The 17,222-nt window shown below is 43.2% G+C and overlaps 1 long non-coding RNA gene across 1 annotated transcript; it reads right to left on the bottom strand.

Moving 5' to 3' along the window:
• Positions 1–1,723: 1,723 nt before the first annotated feature.
• Positions 1,724–2,807, bottom strand: LOC119280923. The gene is made up of 3 exons (XR_005138221.1): positions 2,571–2,807; positions 1,974–2,156; positions 1,724–1,810 (listed from the first exon to the last, which is right to left on the bottom strand). It is a non-coding gene; the product is annotated as an uncharacterized LOC119280923 (long non-coding RNA).
• Positions 2,808–17,222: the final 14,415 nt, after the last annotated feature.

Genomic DNA, 17,222 nt, shown 5'->3' with positions numbered 1-17,222 from the left:
CTCCTCCTCATCATTCATCTCAATTGCTTGCTTCCGTTTGTTGCTCAAATGCAAATCCTCCAAACCGGCGCGACGCCACCCGGCGCCGTGGTCATCCGCGGCGGGAAGAAGAGGCTGCACGCGAGGCCGACGCTCGGCGGAGCTCCGGCGGTGCCGATGCCAGCACTTCCCGCTCTAGGTTTTCCGGCGGCGGGGGGGTCGCGGCGGTACAGCGGGGTGAGCGGGGTGCCGGTGTGCGCGTCCATGGGTGGGTAGCAGGGCGCCGGCGTCGGCGTGCGCGGGGCGTAGGACGAGGAGAGGAGAGAGTGCGGCGCGAGCGCTTGAGTGTGCCGCGCGTTGTAGCGGGCGTCCGAAATACACCGCGCGGGTAAGTGTTTTCAACCGCGCGCCCAACCGGTTATAGCGCGCGCGCCGTTTTTGCGCGCCCGCTGGAGCGACTCGCTGCGTTGCGCGCGCGCTAAAACGGCCTAATTTGCGGCGCGACGCTAGTTTAGCGTGGCTGTTGGAGATGCTCTTAGCACCAACTTAACTGCCAGGACTGAAAATACTTTTTTTCTTTTTCATTCTTTTTCCTGGGTCACACTAACTCTTGGGACTGATTCTGCTAACTGACGGGACTGCGGCAGTTAGCACCAAGTTAACTGTCGGATTGAAGAGACTAATTTTTTTCATGGGTGATGCTAATTGTCTGGACTGGAATAGCTCACTATGGGGCCTGCATCAGTTAACATCAAGTTAACTGTGATGATTGCCGAGGTTAACTTCGACTAGATTTTTTCGCTTGAGTCACGCTAACTGTCGGGACTGAAATAGCTAACTATCTGGAGACGAGCAAGTTAACTGTAGATACTAATTATTTTTCTTTGTTTTTCCGCTGAGTCACGCTAACCGCCACAGATTGCAAAGTATAATTGCCATTTGTTCACCAGCATTAACTGCCATTTTTTCGTTTTTCTATTTTTTCTATATAATAGCAAACTACCATAGTAACACGAATTTAACTGGTACAGTTAACTGAATGGAACTATCAAATTAAATGCGCCATAGTTAGCTGAAATTAATTTCTACGGTAATAGTTACTCCCTCCGTTCCAAATTACTAGTCGTGGTTTTAGTTCACATTTGAACTAAAACCACGACGAGTAAGTTGGAACGGAGGGAGTATATCATAAGGAATCACAGTAGCACAATTGCCTGACAATGAACTGTTAACTTCATGAAACATGATCTAAATGAGGATTTTTTTTTGACAAAAATATGGCCCTAGGGCCTCATTTGATTGATTGATCAGAGAGGGAAAAAAGTACAAAGTAAGGGAAGTGGCAGTTAAAGCGAGATTACAATCTGCCCGAATTTCATTTGGGGCAGCGTCCTACAGTACAAGACCAAACATGTAATAGAAATGATGGTGGCTCCAATATCCCGTCCAGCTGGTGAATCCCGGCCGCCAACCAACACCTTGCTTCACCCATGATACGACTGATTGGGCGTGCACCGAGTGTTGTTGAAGATGTGGGCATTGCGTTCCTTCCACAACATCTATACAACAATGCAAATGGTCGTCTTCCTGTGCACCGGAGCCGGCAGTGCCTAGAGCTATCATGTCCATGATGCTTTGAGGGATCGGCCACTGGTGGTTGCTAGTGTCGCCATCCGTAGCATGGAGAACGGGTGTCCCAGCTTGTTGTTGATGCAGTTCCAAACCTCTGTCGAGAAGGGTTAGTCTGCCAGCAGGTGAGCAGCCGTTTTCGGCGTTGTCGAGCAGAGCGAGCAGTTTGGGTTGTGTGGAATGCCCCTGATGGCCTGGTTATCTGCAATAGAAGCACAAAATCTAACTTCTATTTTAGATACTGCATAAATAACATAAGGCACACATATCTATTTCTAATACACAAAACATGGATTAGAGCCCCTGGGAGGGTCCAAAACACACTGTACGCTCGCATTCTTTTCACTGAATAAACAGAACCTTACCTATTCAGCTCATTTAGTGATTTAGATCAAATTTACTAACGAGCCACATCATTTTTGTTTCTGTAGATAACTGCATCCGGAAAAAAAACTGCTTGTTGAATGCTGCCTGTTAAGCTCCAAATGAAACCGTTGGATAACTGCTGCTTGTTAAACTCCAATTAACTGCTTGCTAGTTGCTACCCGCTGCATATAAAAAAACTGCTTGTGAACATCCAATTAACCGGGAGCCATGCTGCTAGCTAACTGCAAGTGACCTACTGGTAACTGCCACAATTTTTGTTGGAGTTGAGCACAAGAGGGATATGAGAACAAGTTTCCTTTATTCAGTAGTAGTAGTAGCCTTTTTTTGATGAGCAGCAAGTAAAATGGTTCCACGTCTCAACTTAATTTAGTTAGGTAATAGAGGGGGCTTTCAGGTTCTTCATTTTCAACTGAATTTAACTAATCTCATAGTAGTGTTTTTTGGAGTACACCTCCATTACATACATGTATAACACAGCAGTACATATGAATCGTGTCTGGTGTACTTAGCATTTGAATGCTTAATTACCAGGGAAAAGAGAGGCGACCTTGGCCTTGGTGGTGGTGCGTACTTACCGGATAGAAGCTTTTGCACGAGCCTGCGTTTGACGAACCCGGTTGACTCTGGTGATGGACAGCATCATCGATGATAAGACGTCCTTGCAGCGCTTATGCAAGAGCATCAGATTAACTGAAGTTAGCTACATTTATTTTTAACAGCAAGAGCATCAGATTGTGCGGCACCGACACTGTGGTGACAACACAACAGCAGACCGATGTGTTAACTTTTCCTGTTTTTAATAACTTATGCAAATTCCATAGTTAACTATTACAGCAGCAAAAAAAAAGTTAACTTCTGTTGTTTTCAACGCACCAACGGATGAAAATCAGCAAGCTAATAGAAATCACTAAAATAAATTTGACTGAAGAGAGAACGGGGCCAAATTCTGCAGTTAACAAGGTCAATACATCAGTTAACACTTTAATTTAACACAGCTAACTATTATTCTCTAACTGCCCCACGACAAAATACTAACTGCCACACGAACGACAACTAGCTGTTGCAGAAGAACTGCAACAATGGGGGATGGGGAGAGCACCAATTAACTGTCGTCCAACTGCTGCTTGTAGAGGAACTCGAATGGCCGTCTATAACTCATGCTTCCTCGATGCACTGCTGCCTGTGCGTTGCTCTCCATGTGGCGGACGGTTCAGAGTATGAGAGAGTCAAAGGGGAAGACAGGGAGGGGATGAAAACCACGAGCTTACTGCCGATGCTGACTGCCGCCGCCGGTGCGCAGCACCAGAGCCACGCGCCCCTCAATGCCTCCCAGCTGAGGTTGCTCGACGCTGAAAGACCACGCCCCAGTGAAGCAGGGCCGAAGGACCACGTCGTGGCCATCTGGGTTCGCGGTCCTCCACTCCGCGTCTGCGTGGCAGCTTGACGCCGGCTAGGACTGATGTAGGTGCGACGGAGTTCGTCCCCAAGCCGCGATGTTAAGGGAATCGTACCCAAGTCTGCTGTTGACGTCGCTGGCTTCATCCCCGTCATGGGCCCAGCAGCTGCTACAGTCTTGTTGCTCGATTTCGTCGCTCGAAATCCGCAGCTGGCTAGCGCGAGGAGGCCTCAGAAGAAACAGGACAACTGGGGGGAATCGCCGCCACTGCCGCCGTGCACTCCCTCGCTCCGGTTATCGCCGTCGCTCACTCGCGCGAGGCGGCCCCAAAGCTACAGATAAGCGGGGAATCGTCGCTGCTGTCGCCGCGCACGCCCTCGCTCCGGCTGCCGCCGTCTCTCACTCACGCGAGGCGGCCTTGAAGCTACAGGTTAACCGAGGAATGTTGCCGCCTCCGTCGCTCACTACCTGTAGGCTGTTGCCACCGGTGGTAGGTATGTCTTGGGCGGGGATGGATCGAGATCCGACAGGAATTTTGATTTGTAGTTTCATAATAGGGGTTACTAAATAACCTTATTTAGGAATCCTAAATAGTCATATATATTATATATATATATATATATATATGGAAAATACATACTACCACCTAGTGGTAGTTACCACTGCCATCGCTGCCATCTGATTGCATCAAGATTCGTTCTCATCTTAACGGGTCTTGGGTGGAGGAGAGGTAGATTTTTTTGCACCCGCTTAATTAGTTTGTTGAGCTCCCGATTTTCTTGGCTCAGCCGATCCTTTTGGTCGTCTCTGTATATTTAAGATTGGATCTGGAGGATGCATGTAATCTGAATAATCCCATCTCTCTGTCGTTGATCTCCACGTCCACCGGATCTTCAACAAAACAACAATAGAAAAAAAGGTATGCGATCATGGTTTTGTTGAATTACATGCATGTACGTGCCATGCTGATTGATTTTCTATTTGGTTTTGTTGAATTAGGCGGGAATGGCTCCAGTGTTCTGCAGCGCCGCCGGCCTCCGGCCATGTCCTGCTCCATCCTTGCCGACTATAACGACGAGTTTCACGTCTAGGATATCTAGGCACTTGTAACCGCAGGTTTAGCGGTCGCCGTCCTCCATCCTGATGCACCCGCGGCCTCCATCTGCCTTCATCTGCCGGCATGGCCGGTGAGAACGACACCGGCCATCCCACGGCTTGTGCTTCCGCCGTACGCCGGCCATCCCACGGCTCCTGCTTCCCCTGTAGACGACGATAACGACGCCGACCATCTCTTGGCTCATGCTATCACCACAACCGACGATGTGCATAACTCGATCTGATCAGAAGCTATTTAGCTACAACGTTATCGATGCTTGCAACCTGCATGTAATACATGGATATGTATGCATCATGCACGCTCTATCATGTACTGTACATTCTACGGATCGAATGCATCAGCTAAGTTGAATTAGAAAAACTCCGTTGTAAATGACGATATCCATGTTTTTTATACTTGTATATATACTCTCTATATGTACTACAATTAAAGTGAATATACTCGTTGAGCAAATAAGAAGTATGTGTACTTTTTTTTCTTGAGTATATATACTCCAGTTGACAATACACATACTCCCATTGTGTTTGCAGAATTGGAGTATGGAGTATATACCCACAAAAAAAACATACTCCATACTCCTACTCCTAGTTACACACATATGCATATACTCCATACTCCATAGTTGGGGGCATATGCATATACTCCATACTCCTAACTTGTAATTACGCGCACACGTACTACATACTTTAATTAGAAAATTCACATACACCAAGACGACAACTACAAGACCACCATACTCTAACTAACTCAGATTATACATACTCCATACTTCATACTCCAACTAGAGAAATATGTAACCCATACTTTGGTTAATTAGGCTAATAAATACATACTTTCCGTAAAAGAAATAGTCGGGGTAATAACTAAGTATATAGACCTAACAAATTTTCAACAAGATGCGTCGGCCGGTCAAAAATCAAGCAGGTTGTTGAGATTTTTCTTCCTAAAATAATATACTCCGGTCAGTTGCATGCATGCTAGCTCTATTGGATTTTCACCTATCCACTAACCCGTTTGGAATGGAGGGATAATGGGGTACGTGGCAAATAGATAGATAGGGGGTAACTACCACTGCTTGTAGATAAAATTTTCGTATCTAGTGTATTTGGGGCAGGTCGTGCATCCATGTATCCATTGATTTGTCAGCCAGCCGATCAACATCCCACGCATGGGATTAAAAGCAACACAAAGTTGCATAAACACGCCCGCCGTGCTCATAGTTAAGTCAGCTAATTTTCCAATTAACCCCCTCAGCTGAAGCACACCTCCCACTTACCTACTCCCCGCCCGTCTCCCTCCCAATCCCTAATCACGGCCGCCGCCTACATCCGAACGACGGGCACGGCCGCGACTGCATATGTATCCGCAGAGACAATCACCACTTCGGAATTCATCCGCCGTCACGATCTCAGGTACCACGGGATGCAACTCCGAACCCATCGGCAACATGGTGGAAATCTCATCGTCACGTGATACACCGCAGCCGATCATCATGGCGGCTTCTGCTGTTATGGACGTTGAATATGCATCATCAGTGATCCATAATTCAGGTGGTGACCCTCCATATGCCTCTGCATCTAGCAATCGTGAGGCCCATCTCACTTGCCTTGTAATGGGTGTTGAAAATACTAGTGCTGCTGAATACGGACTGAACTTCAGTATGGTGCATGGAGTTTCAGGTAACATGGGTAAAAGCTACCCTTGCTGTGTAGGACTCTTAGTATTTGTGTATACGTACTTGTCTAGAGACTAACCATGTTGATGCATGTGCAGCTAGAGAATCAGGAAAAGGCTTGCAAACTCAAATGAACGAGGGGGAATTCGCTACGCCAAGAAAGAAAGAAAGCATTCCACTATTTGTGAGTTTAATAAATTATCCTTGACCATGTGGCTTATCAGTTTAGAGAGTTCTGCATGATGATGATAACTGTGATTCATGATTTGTGTTGCAGTGCTCGTCTTTTACGCTAAGATGCGAGGAAAATTTGAAGCCTAAAGTAGGAATGACATTTGAAGGGCTTCAGGCCGTCGAGGAGTTCTACAAGTCCTATGCACATCATGTGGGTTTTGGAGTTCATGTTGGACAGCAAAAATTGTTGGATAATGATGTGGTTCGGACAAAGCGCTTCATGTGTAGTAGGGAAGGATTCAGGGCTGAGAAGAGCAAGGAGATTAAAGACCCATCAAACCCATCAAAGAAAAATCGTAAGAATACAACTACGCGATGTGGTTGTGATGCACATATCTTTATCAAGTTGTGTGGCGACAACACGTACAAGATACAATCATGGGTTGAGCACCATAGTCAGGGCCTTGTATCGCTTGATAAACGCCACTTGATCAGATCAAATCGTAAAGTTACTGAGAGGGCTAAAAATACACTATACACATGTCACAAAGCAAGCATAGGTACATGCCAGGCATACAGGCTCCTTCAAGTCAGCGAAGGTGGTTTTCTATAAGTTGGATGCAGCAAGAGGGACCTGCAAAATTACTACCGTGATCTCAGGCTTAAAATCAGGAACGCTGATGCTCAAATGTTTGTCGCTCAGCTATCTAGAAAGCAAGAAGTCAGTCCAACTTTTTTCTATGATTTTGTTGTCGACGACCAGGGGAACTTAATGTATGTGTTCTGGGCAGATGCCATGAGTAGGAAAAACTACAGCCACTTCGGTGGTGGTGGTGTGGTATCCTTTGATTCTACGTACACCACTAATCAATATGACATGATCTTTGCATCATTTACAGGGGTCAATCATCACTTACAAAGTGTGTTTTTGGTGCGGCATTCTTGGTAAATGAGCAGACTGAGTCATATGTTTGGTTGTTTGACACCTTCCTTAGAGCAATGGGAGGGGTAGCACCTAGACTCATAATAACTGATGAAGCTGTTAGCATGAAGAATGCGATTGAAGAGGTTTTTCCATCCACAGTGCATAGGTTATGTATGTGGCACATAATGGAGAAACTTCCGGAGAAGATTGGACCAATAATTCGTGAAGATTCTGATTTTTGGGATAGGATGAATTCGTGTGTATGGGGTTCAGAAACTCCCGCTGAGTTTGAATCGCAGTGGAATTCCGTGATTACGGAGTTTGGCTTGGAGGAGAACGATTGGTTGGTTAAAAGGTTTAGCATTCGCGAGTCATGGATACCAGCTTACTTTATGGACATACCATTGGCGGGTATTCTCCGAACCACATGAAGGTCTGAAAGTGCAAATTCATTTTTTAACCGTTTCATTCATCGTAAGAATGCCAACGAGAAGAGGAGTTGATTGCCGACAACTCAAGCATTCATACGACCCCGCAACTACTGACACCATGGGCAATGGAAAAACAAGGTAGAGATCTGTTTACATATGAAGTATTTGAGAAATTTCAGAAAGAGATTATTGCAGCAAGAGACCATTGTTGTATCCAAGGCATTTGCACAAGATGAAGCAGTAAAAATAGTGACTTTGAGAGGTCGATCCCACAAGATTAGGGAAGTTCGGTGCGACACCACAACCATGATAGCTAATTGTTCATGCAAGTTATTTGAAACAATTGGAATCCCATGTCGTCATATCATCCAGGTGTTGAGGGCCGAAAATCAAAATGAACTTCCGTCCTACTACCTTATGAAAAGATGGGACAAACGGTGCAAAAGGTAAAACTGTATACAATTGCTTTTTTTAATTGGAAATAAAATGGCTAGTATAATATATTTTTATTTACAGGGAGAATGTGTATGACGAGCATGGGAATTTACTAGAAGAGAAGGCAACCGACTCCTTGAATGAGGCTACGAGGAAGAAGATTTCGGTTGTACGCAACAAGTTGGAAGATCTAATTCAGAAGGCCAAGCACTCAGATGAAGGAATGGATTTTCTAACATCAAGTGTGCTGAATATTGAAGCACCTTTGGATGAAATGGTTCCTACATCAGGTGTGAAGCAGACTAGACAAGCTGAGTATGAGGCTTTTATTGGTTGCAATATTCCTACTGAAATTGATATACACCCACCAACTGATGTTCGTACGGTTGGAAGATGCAAAAGAATAAAGGGAGGAAAGGAAACAAGTGAGGAGGAACAGAAAAAGAAGAAGAAGAAGGAAGCCAAGGTCAAGGTCGCACGCATGTGGAAGACGTGCAAACAAATTGTATTTCACGATAGTCGCAATTGCCCTAGCAAAAAAGAAAGCAAAGGGGGCGAGATTGCGCAACAGATGAAGCCAAGTAGTGTTCCGTGATGGCCTTATGTCTGTTGAAAAACATGAATTATATGATCCAGTTATTAGTTCATTTCTTTGATGTACTGAATTCTTGTAATGGACGAAAATATGTGTTTTGTCAAACGTCTTCCTCTTATTTTCTCTGACTTGACGCATATTGAATAAAGTGACGCATATATATATTTGCCCGACCCGACTTTCCCGAACTCCCGAGGACACAAAAAAGAAAAAGAAACGATCGGCCCATTCCCATCCCTCACCCCAACTCCCGCATCACCTCTGTCGGATCCCCCAACCACCTCCCACCGGCGCCCCTGGCTCCGGCGCGGCTCCGGCTGCCGCCCCCGGACCCCGAGGCACCTCCTGCCACCGGCCACCGGACCTCAACGCCCACTGGCTGCTGGCCAACGGAGCCGCCGCCCCCACTCGCGAGCTCCGCCGCCGCCTCCTTTCAGCACGCGGTCTCCTCGTCCTGGCTCGCCTCCGCCGCCACCAAGGTTCCCAGTCCCCTCCACCTACCGCCTCTGCTTCCGACGACGCCCATGCCGCCGTCCTCCGCCACTACCATATGCACCGACCACATCCGCCGCCACCATCGTTCCCCCGGTCACTTCCGCCGCCGCCGTCCTCCCCCCGACCACCTCCACCACCGCCCCCCGCTCCGACCACCTCGCCTGCCCCAGCCACCTCTGTGGCGACCTGCCCTCCCCTCTGGCGCGACCTGCTCTTCCCCTCTGGCGCGACCTGCCCTTCCTTTCGTCTGCGAGCAAGCTCTGGCGCCTACGGTGCCGCTGTCCTTCCATCCATCCAGACATCGCATCCACGGCCTCGAAAAACACTGAATCCGGCTGCCATCTTGTGCCTATGGTGCCGCTGCACCAGGCCTCCGCCGCCAGCACACCACTCCTCCTCGTCCATGCTTCTTCCTCCCGTCGCTGCAATGGTCACGGGGTTCACTAGCGCAATGGTCACAGGGTTCACCAGCGCAATGGTCAGGCGTTCTTCTTCGCCAAAGCGCCTACTCATCTCAAACTTCATCCGGATCCCGCCTCAAACTTCTACCGGCGGAGCACTGGCAAAGATTTTTTCTCAGATTCCTCTTTGACCAATGTCTAATTTTTGTGTCGATGCAACAAACACTCCTCTCTTTGTTTCAATGAGGTAGCAAGAAAACAAAAGAATGAAGTTCAGACACCTCTCGCATTTCGTGTCATTTCGTAAATTCAGAGATAACAAAAGAGCATATGAAAAATTGAGAGAAAGGCAAATGGAGCTGATGCGCATCGTGCTTACCTGCTTCCTCACTACCCTGTTCAAATTTCTAAAAAGAAGTGGGTCACTATTTACTAAGATCTTAAAAAGGAAAAACACAAGTTTATGTATGTGTTCTGTAGTGATTTTTTGTCCTCTATCTTATGGTTGTGTGAACTTGAAGGTCGTATGTTTTGTTCGGGAGCGCACATCCCTGCACTAAGAAAGTGCGCAAAGAAGTTAGAGAAAATTAAGTAAAAAGACCAAGAAGTTCACATAAAATAAATTCCAGCGAAGTTCAAAATTAAAAGAAGAAGAAATGAAGTGTAAAAAAAATAAAACAGTGGAAATTTCAAGAAAATGGAAAAATAAAATAATTGACTTTTGTGGACCTCCCCGAAACACTTGTAAACAAAACAATGTTCTTCCTTCCATTTTTTGTCCACATCACAAGTTCAAATTTAATACGGAGAGGTTCAATGTTTATTAAATAAATGATATTTATGTTTCTAAAATAAGGAAAATGATGAACTTTCAACTTAAGATAATAGAGGGGTCCAATGTTTATTACAAAACTAAAGATTTTTGCGCTGCTAAAAGAAATAAAACAGAGAAGTTAAAAAATGGAGCAGTTCAAAAAAAAAAAACAGAACAACATTTGTTAGGAACATCAAACAAGTTCGAAAAAAATCTTTAGAAGTTCAGATAAAACAAAAACAAGTTCAGGTAGAACACAAGTCCCAGGCTCCATCTCTCCCATCCTACTCTCTGTTTGTTGTGTTCTTTAGTGGCAACTGCAAGAAGTGAATGAAGATATCATCTCCCAGAAAATGGATATATAAAAAATATTGTATTACTATGAAAAAAATTGAATTCTAAATTTTTTCATTATGCAAAAGGGTCAAAATATTATGTTCGGGAAGGTCAAGTATATTACAAAACTAGGATTTTCTCGTTACCATTAGAAATAAACCAAGAAGCTCAATTTTAAAAATAGTGCAGTTTGATTTTTGTAAAAAAAATAGATTTTTCTTGTTACTAAAGAATAAAATGATGAAGTTCAAATTAAAATTGAGTTGCTTGATGTATACGAAAAACTGAAATTCTTTTCGTTCTCTATGGAAAATAAAAGCATGAAGTTTGATTCAAAAAAAAGTTTGATGCTTATTTAAAAACATATTTATTTCTAAAAATAAGCCTAAGAAGTTCAAATTAAAATAACATGGATGTATGAAGTATATAAAAAACTCAGATTTGTTGCAAGAAGTTCAAGTGCACCCCATGCACGGTTCAGAATTTATATTGCGGGATGTTCGACCTCCAATTACATGTTTTAAAATGGAAAAAAATGACGTCTGACCTTCAATTGCGTGTAATTCAAGGTATACACAAAAATGTGACAGAAGTTCATAGTGAAAACAACGAGAAGTTCAAGTACTGTAAGGAATGCATTTCAGGTGAGAATAAAAGTATAGAAAAATAAAAGCTTAAAAGGTTTGTTGAAAGAAGTTCAAGTGCTCCGTCCGGAGAAGTTCAAAAATTCTTGCGAGAGTGGTTCACCTTGTATTTCCATGTTCGATTTTTTCTGTATAAAAATTCAATTCAATTCTTTACTCACAATATAAAAAGGTGCAGTTCAAATTGACATAACAGAGAAGTTCGGAGTTTATTAAAACCTAGGATTTACCTGTTCAAAAAATAAAAAAAACACAACGCCATTTTTTGCACTTTTAAAAACAACTCATAAAAGGAAAAAAATGGTTGCTAGAAGTTCAAGTGCTCGGTGAGGAAAAGTTCAAAAAATTCTTGTGAGAGAGGTTCACCGTGTATTTAGATGTCCAAAAATACAAAAATAATATGTTGTTTTGTGTTTTAAAATAATTATCTCAAACCAGAGAGAAGTTCAAAGTGATAACAACCGAAAGTTCACGTACTACATGGTGTGTATTTCATATAAGAAAAATACAATAAAGTGAAACAAAGTGAAGTTCAAACAGACATGCCCTAGAAGTTCAACTACTTCACGCAGTGCAAAAAACAACACGTCAAAAACAGAGTGAAGTTCAAACAGACATGCCCGAGAAGTTCAACTACTTCACGCAGTGCATTTCCTTTCGCGATGAAGGTAGAAATCATGATCTCGTCATTTTCTAATTTACTTCAAAACAGCAGGAATATCATTTGTGTAAGTTCAAGTCCTCGGTCGGAGAAAGTTAAAAAAATATTGTGAGAAAGGTTTGTACAAAAATAATATCATTTGGGTAACACTAACGAAATAGATGTGAAAATTACGAACAAAAATATGTCACAAAATTTCAACGTGAAAACAACAGGAAGTTCACCAACTACACTGAATGAATTTCAGATGAAAAACTTTTAAAATTGTCGTGAGTATGAAAAAATGATCAACACGGGAAAGTTGCGTGTTTACAACAGCTTTCCATCGGTATATCACTTGCTCAATTCCTGTGAGTGGATGGAGAGCTATGAGCAAAAAAAATCATGTGAAAATACAGAGTGAAGTTCAAGTAGACATGCTGAGAAGTTCAAGTTCTACACGCAATGCATTTTCGGAGAATCTGTTTCACGATAAAGGTAGAACTTGATCTCACTGTTTTCGAAATTACTTGAAAACGGCTATGAATCAGAGAAAACCATCAACATGAAGAAGTATTGAATTTTCTGTAGCTTTTCAATGGTATATTATTTGCCCAATTCCGATAAAGTTTGTAGAAATTACGGCGAAAATACATTTGTAGTCATTTTCAAAGTTGACTTAAAACAGTAAAAAATTGGGAGAAACCGTATATAGCCAAAAGTTTCACATTTGTTCAAGCTTTCCAACGCCATATTATTTGCTGCATTCGGACGTACAGTTAAAAAATTAGCTCAAAAATACGAACTCGGTGGAACTTGTCCCGTTTTCTAAATTACTCTTAAACCGTTCAAAATGAGAAAAAACTTTAAACATGAAAAATTAGCGCAATTTCATGAGATTTCCAACGCCAAATCGTTTGCCTCAATTGGACTAGCCGTTTAAAAATGGCATCGAAAATACGAACTCGGCTGTTCGGTTTGCAAAATTTTATGTTTTTTCAAATTACTCTTTAACCATAGGGAATTAGAGAAAACTTTCAGCATGTGGAAGGAGCGGTTTTGCAGCAGCTTTCCAACGCCATATTATATGCCTCATTGTGATAAATAGTTTAGAAACACGATCGAAAATACGATTCACGTTTCTTGTGTGAAGAAAAAACGGTTTTCAAAACTACTCTTAAACGGCTTACATTTTGCCAAAAGTTTAACTTGGGTCATGGTACTGGTGTCCATAGCTTTCCAACGGTATATCGCAAGCCCCATTTGGCCAATGTTGGCAGAGGTTGAACCTAGTTCACACGGAAGTTCAACGTACTAGCGGGGCAGGTCAGGTTGTGATCAGAATATTATTATCATCCCGTGATCAGAATAGTGTTTATATATATATTTATAGCTTCTGCACAACATCTCCATCATCATTATCAGTACATGCTATGCAGGTGAGTTAGGATGCACTTGATCCCAGAAAGGTATCTACCCTTCAAACCAGAGGAGTGCTTCAAACTAACAACAATACATAATATCCAACAAAAGAGGGTCGTGCTACAAAAGAGGGTCGTGCTCAGTCTAGATATCAGTATGAATCAAGTTGTGCATATTTGCTGTTGGCATGAACCACATCGCCGCATGTCGGGTTTGCAAAAGCCATCCATCGCATGGAAGCTTGATGCCTTTCACACACTGAAGATTATCTGGCAACAAGCTATCTCGACGAATCTCTAGATATGGTGATTCATGAAACCCATGGTATGATGTGTAAACACAGCCCCCCTAGCGAATGGAAGTTGCATAGCACGGTAATCATCGCCGGTGATATGATCGACGATTGGTTGGATGATCGGATAATTGAGCCCGAGGAACATGGAGTTGTTGCCGAGGCTGTAAATCCGCCTCCAGTTGAATACGCTTGGCCCAACGGAGTTGGGATCTTTCTCTAACACGAAGCAGCCATAGCCATCAATGTCACGAACGCCCCGGGCATTGTACTACATGTGGTTTGATGTAATGGTTTGGTCAATTTGGTACGTGCGAATGAGCATCAAATGACCGCCCTCAGCTGAACGAGTGATAAACCACCACCCATCGGTAGGTATGATTCCAGGTCCTGGAATCATGAAGGCCAGCGCAATTGTGCCTGCTGCAATAATTTAAATTGAAGACCAAAAGGACAAAAATAAACAATCATGTTCAGAGTATGTGTGGAATTAAGATTATTATAAGAGTGACACATATCATAGACAGATAATTGCAATGCCGTGGTCATAATCATACCCCAAGTTAAAAAAATAAGCCAATGGCTTTCATTTTCTAGCAATATGTCATGGTTCAACATCATGTTACAATGAGAGGAAAAGAGCTATGACATGTCTGCGATGTGAGGCATCCGAAAGGCAACAAAAACGGGAGACTATACATTTATTGAAGAGGGCCGGTGTGACAGGTACCGTGAGGGCGTCGAGCTCAGCCAAAAGACAAAGCAGGTGCGGTAGCCGGTGCAGGTTCAGGTGTTGGTGGAGGTGCTGGTGCAACGCTAGTCGAGATGCTCCCAACGAAGTCAGCAAGGGGAAAGTCCACTGCATCTTTTTATGGATTTCGCCTGCTCCAACCGACGATAGTCGGAACCAAGACTGTCAGCTCACGTTTTATGGCAGCTACCGCTGTTGCAACTGTCTTAGCTAAATTCTTCTCAACCACAATCTCAACCTTCTTGTCGATGCTTTCTTCAGTTAACCTCCGTATTTCCTTTCTCTCCTCCGTGGTCTCAGTGTAGTACTTCTTCCACGTGGCGCTGTTGATACGTCTCCATCATATCTACTTTTCCAAACACTTTTGCCCTTGTTTTGGAATCTAACTTGCATGATTTGAATGAAACTAACCTGGACTAACGCTCTATTCAGCACAACTGCCAATGGTGTTATTTTTGCGCAGAAATAAAAGTTCTCGGAATGACCTGAAAATCCACGGAGCAACTTTTCAGAAAATATAAAAAATACTGGCGAAAGAATCAAGGCCAGGGGGCCCACACCCTGTCCACGAGGGTGGGGGGCGCGCCCCCTTCCCCTGGGCGCGCCCCCTGCCTCGTGGGCCCCTTGGACGTCCACCGACCTCAACTCCAACTCCATATATTTTCTTTCACGGAGAAAAAAATCAGAGAAAAAGTTTAATCACGTTTTACGATACGGAGCCGCCGCCAAGCCCTAATCTCTCTCGGGAGGGCTGATCTGGAGTCCATTCGGGGCTCCGGAGAGGGGGATTCGTCACCGTCGTCATCATCAACCATCCTCCATCACCAATTTCATGATGCTCACCACCGTGCGTGAGTAATTCCATCGTAGGCTTGCTGGACGGTGATGGGTTGGATGAGATTTACCATGTAATCAAGTTAGTTTTGTTAGGGTTTGATCCCTAGTATCCACTATGTTCTGAGATTGATGTTGCTATGACTTTGCTATGCTGAATGCTTGTCACTAGGGCCCGAGTGCCATGATTTCAGATCTGAACCTATTATGTTTTCATGAATACATGTGAGTTCTTGATCCTATCTTGCTAGTATATAGACACCTATTATGTGTTATGATCCGACAACCCCGAAGTGACAATAATCGGGATACTTCTCGGTGATGACCGTAGTTTGAGGAATTCATGTATTCACTATGTGTTAATGCTTTGGTCTGGTACTCTATTAAAAGGAGGCCTTAATATCCCTTAGTTTCCACTAGGACCCCGCTGCCACGGGAGGGTAGGACAAAGATGTCATGCAAGTTCTTTTCCATAAGCACGTATGACTATATTCGGAATACATGCCTACATTACATTGATGAACTGGAGCTAGTTCTGTGTCACCGTATGTTATAACTATTACATGAGGAATCTCATACAACATAATTATCCATCACTGATCCAATGCCTATGAGCTTTTCACATATTGTGCTTTGCTTATTTACTTTACCGTTGCTACTGTTACAATTACTACAAAACTGCTATCGTTACTTTTGCCACTATTACCGTTACTTCCATACTACTTTGCTACTAAATACTTTGCTGCAGATACTAAGTTATCCAGGTGTGGTTGAATTGACAACTCAACTGCTAATACTTGAGAATATTCTTTGGCTCCCCTTGTGTTGAATCAATAAATTTGGGTTGAATACTCTACCCTCGAAAACTGTTGCGATCCCCTATACTTGTGGGTTATCAAGACTATTTTCTGGCACGGTGGCCAGGGAGCATAGCTCTATTGTTTTAGTAACTTGGGATTTATATCTGCTGGTCACTATGAGGAACTTGAAAGATGAAAGAACTAAGATTTTTCCCTCAACTATGAGGGGAGGTAAGGAACTGCCATCTAGCTCTGCACTAGATTCTCCTTCTGTTTTGAGTAAGCTTGCAACACCTAAACCTTCTATTGCTATGAATTCTGATATGTCGCATGTTATTGATGATGCCACTTCTACTATGCATGATACTTATGATTAAACTACTTCTATGCTTGATACTACTATGCCATTAGGTGAATATCTTGATGAACAACTTGCTAGGGCTAGAGAGAATGAAATTATTGAAGATGCAATTATTGAAGATAGTGATGATGAAGGTTCTCCCCCTAGGTATGAATTGCCTGTTGTTCCTGAGAGTTATGTTATGGATGAAGAAACTACTAGAGCTATTCTTTCTTGCAATGATAGATCTGATCTTAAGAAGTTATTAGCTAAATGGAAACATAAATCTCTAAATGCTAGAATGAAATATGACCCTGCTTTTGCTACTTCACCTATCTTTGTTACTGATAAGGATTATGAATTCTCTGTTGATCCTGAGATAATTACTTTGGTTGAATCCGATCCTTTTAATGGCTATGAATCTAAAACTGTCGTGGCACATCTTACTAAGTTAAATGATATAGCCACCTTGTTCCCTAATGATGAGAAGTCTCGCTACTACTATATCCTTAAGATATTTCCATTCTCATTAAAGGGTGATGCTAAAACTTGGTTTAATTCTCTTGATCCTAGTTGTGTGCGTAGTCCCTAGGATATGATCTATTATTCTCTGCTAAATATTTCCCTGCTCATAAGAAACAAGCTGCCTTGAGGGAAACATATAATTTTGTGCAAATTGAAGAAGAGAGTCTCCCACAAGCTTGGGGGAG

This window comes from Triticum dicoccoides, chromosome 3B (genome assembly GCF_002162155.2).
Source record: "Triticum dicoccoides isolate Atlit2015 ecotype Zavitan chromosome 3B, WEW_v2.0, whole genome shotgun sequence".
Lineage (NCBI taxonomy): Eukaryota > Viridiplantae > Streptophyta > Magnoliopsida > Poales > Poaceae > Triticum > Triticum dicoccoides.
Note: the sequence above shows the minus strand (reverse complement) of the source record. Positions and strands in the feature narration are given on the sequence as shown.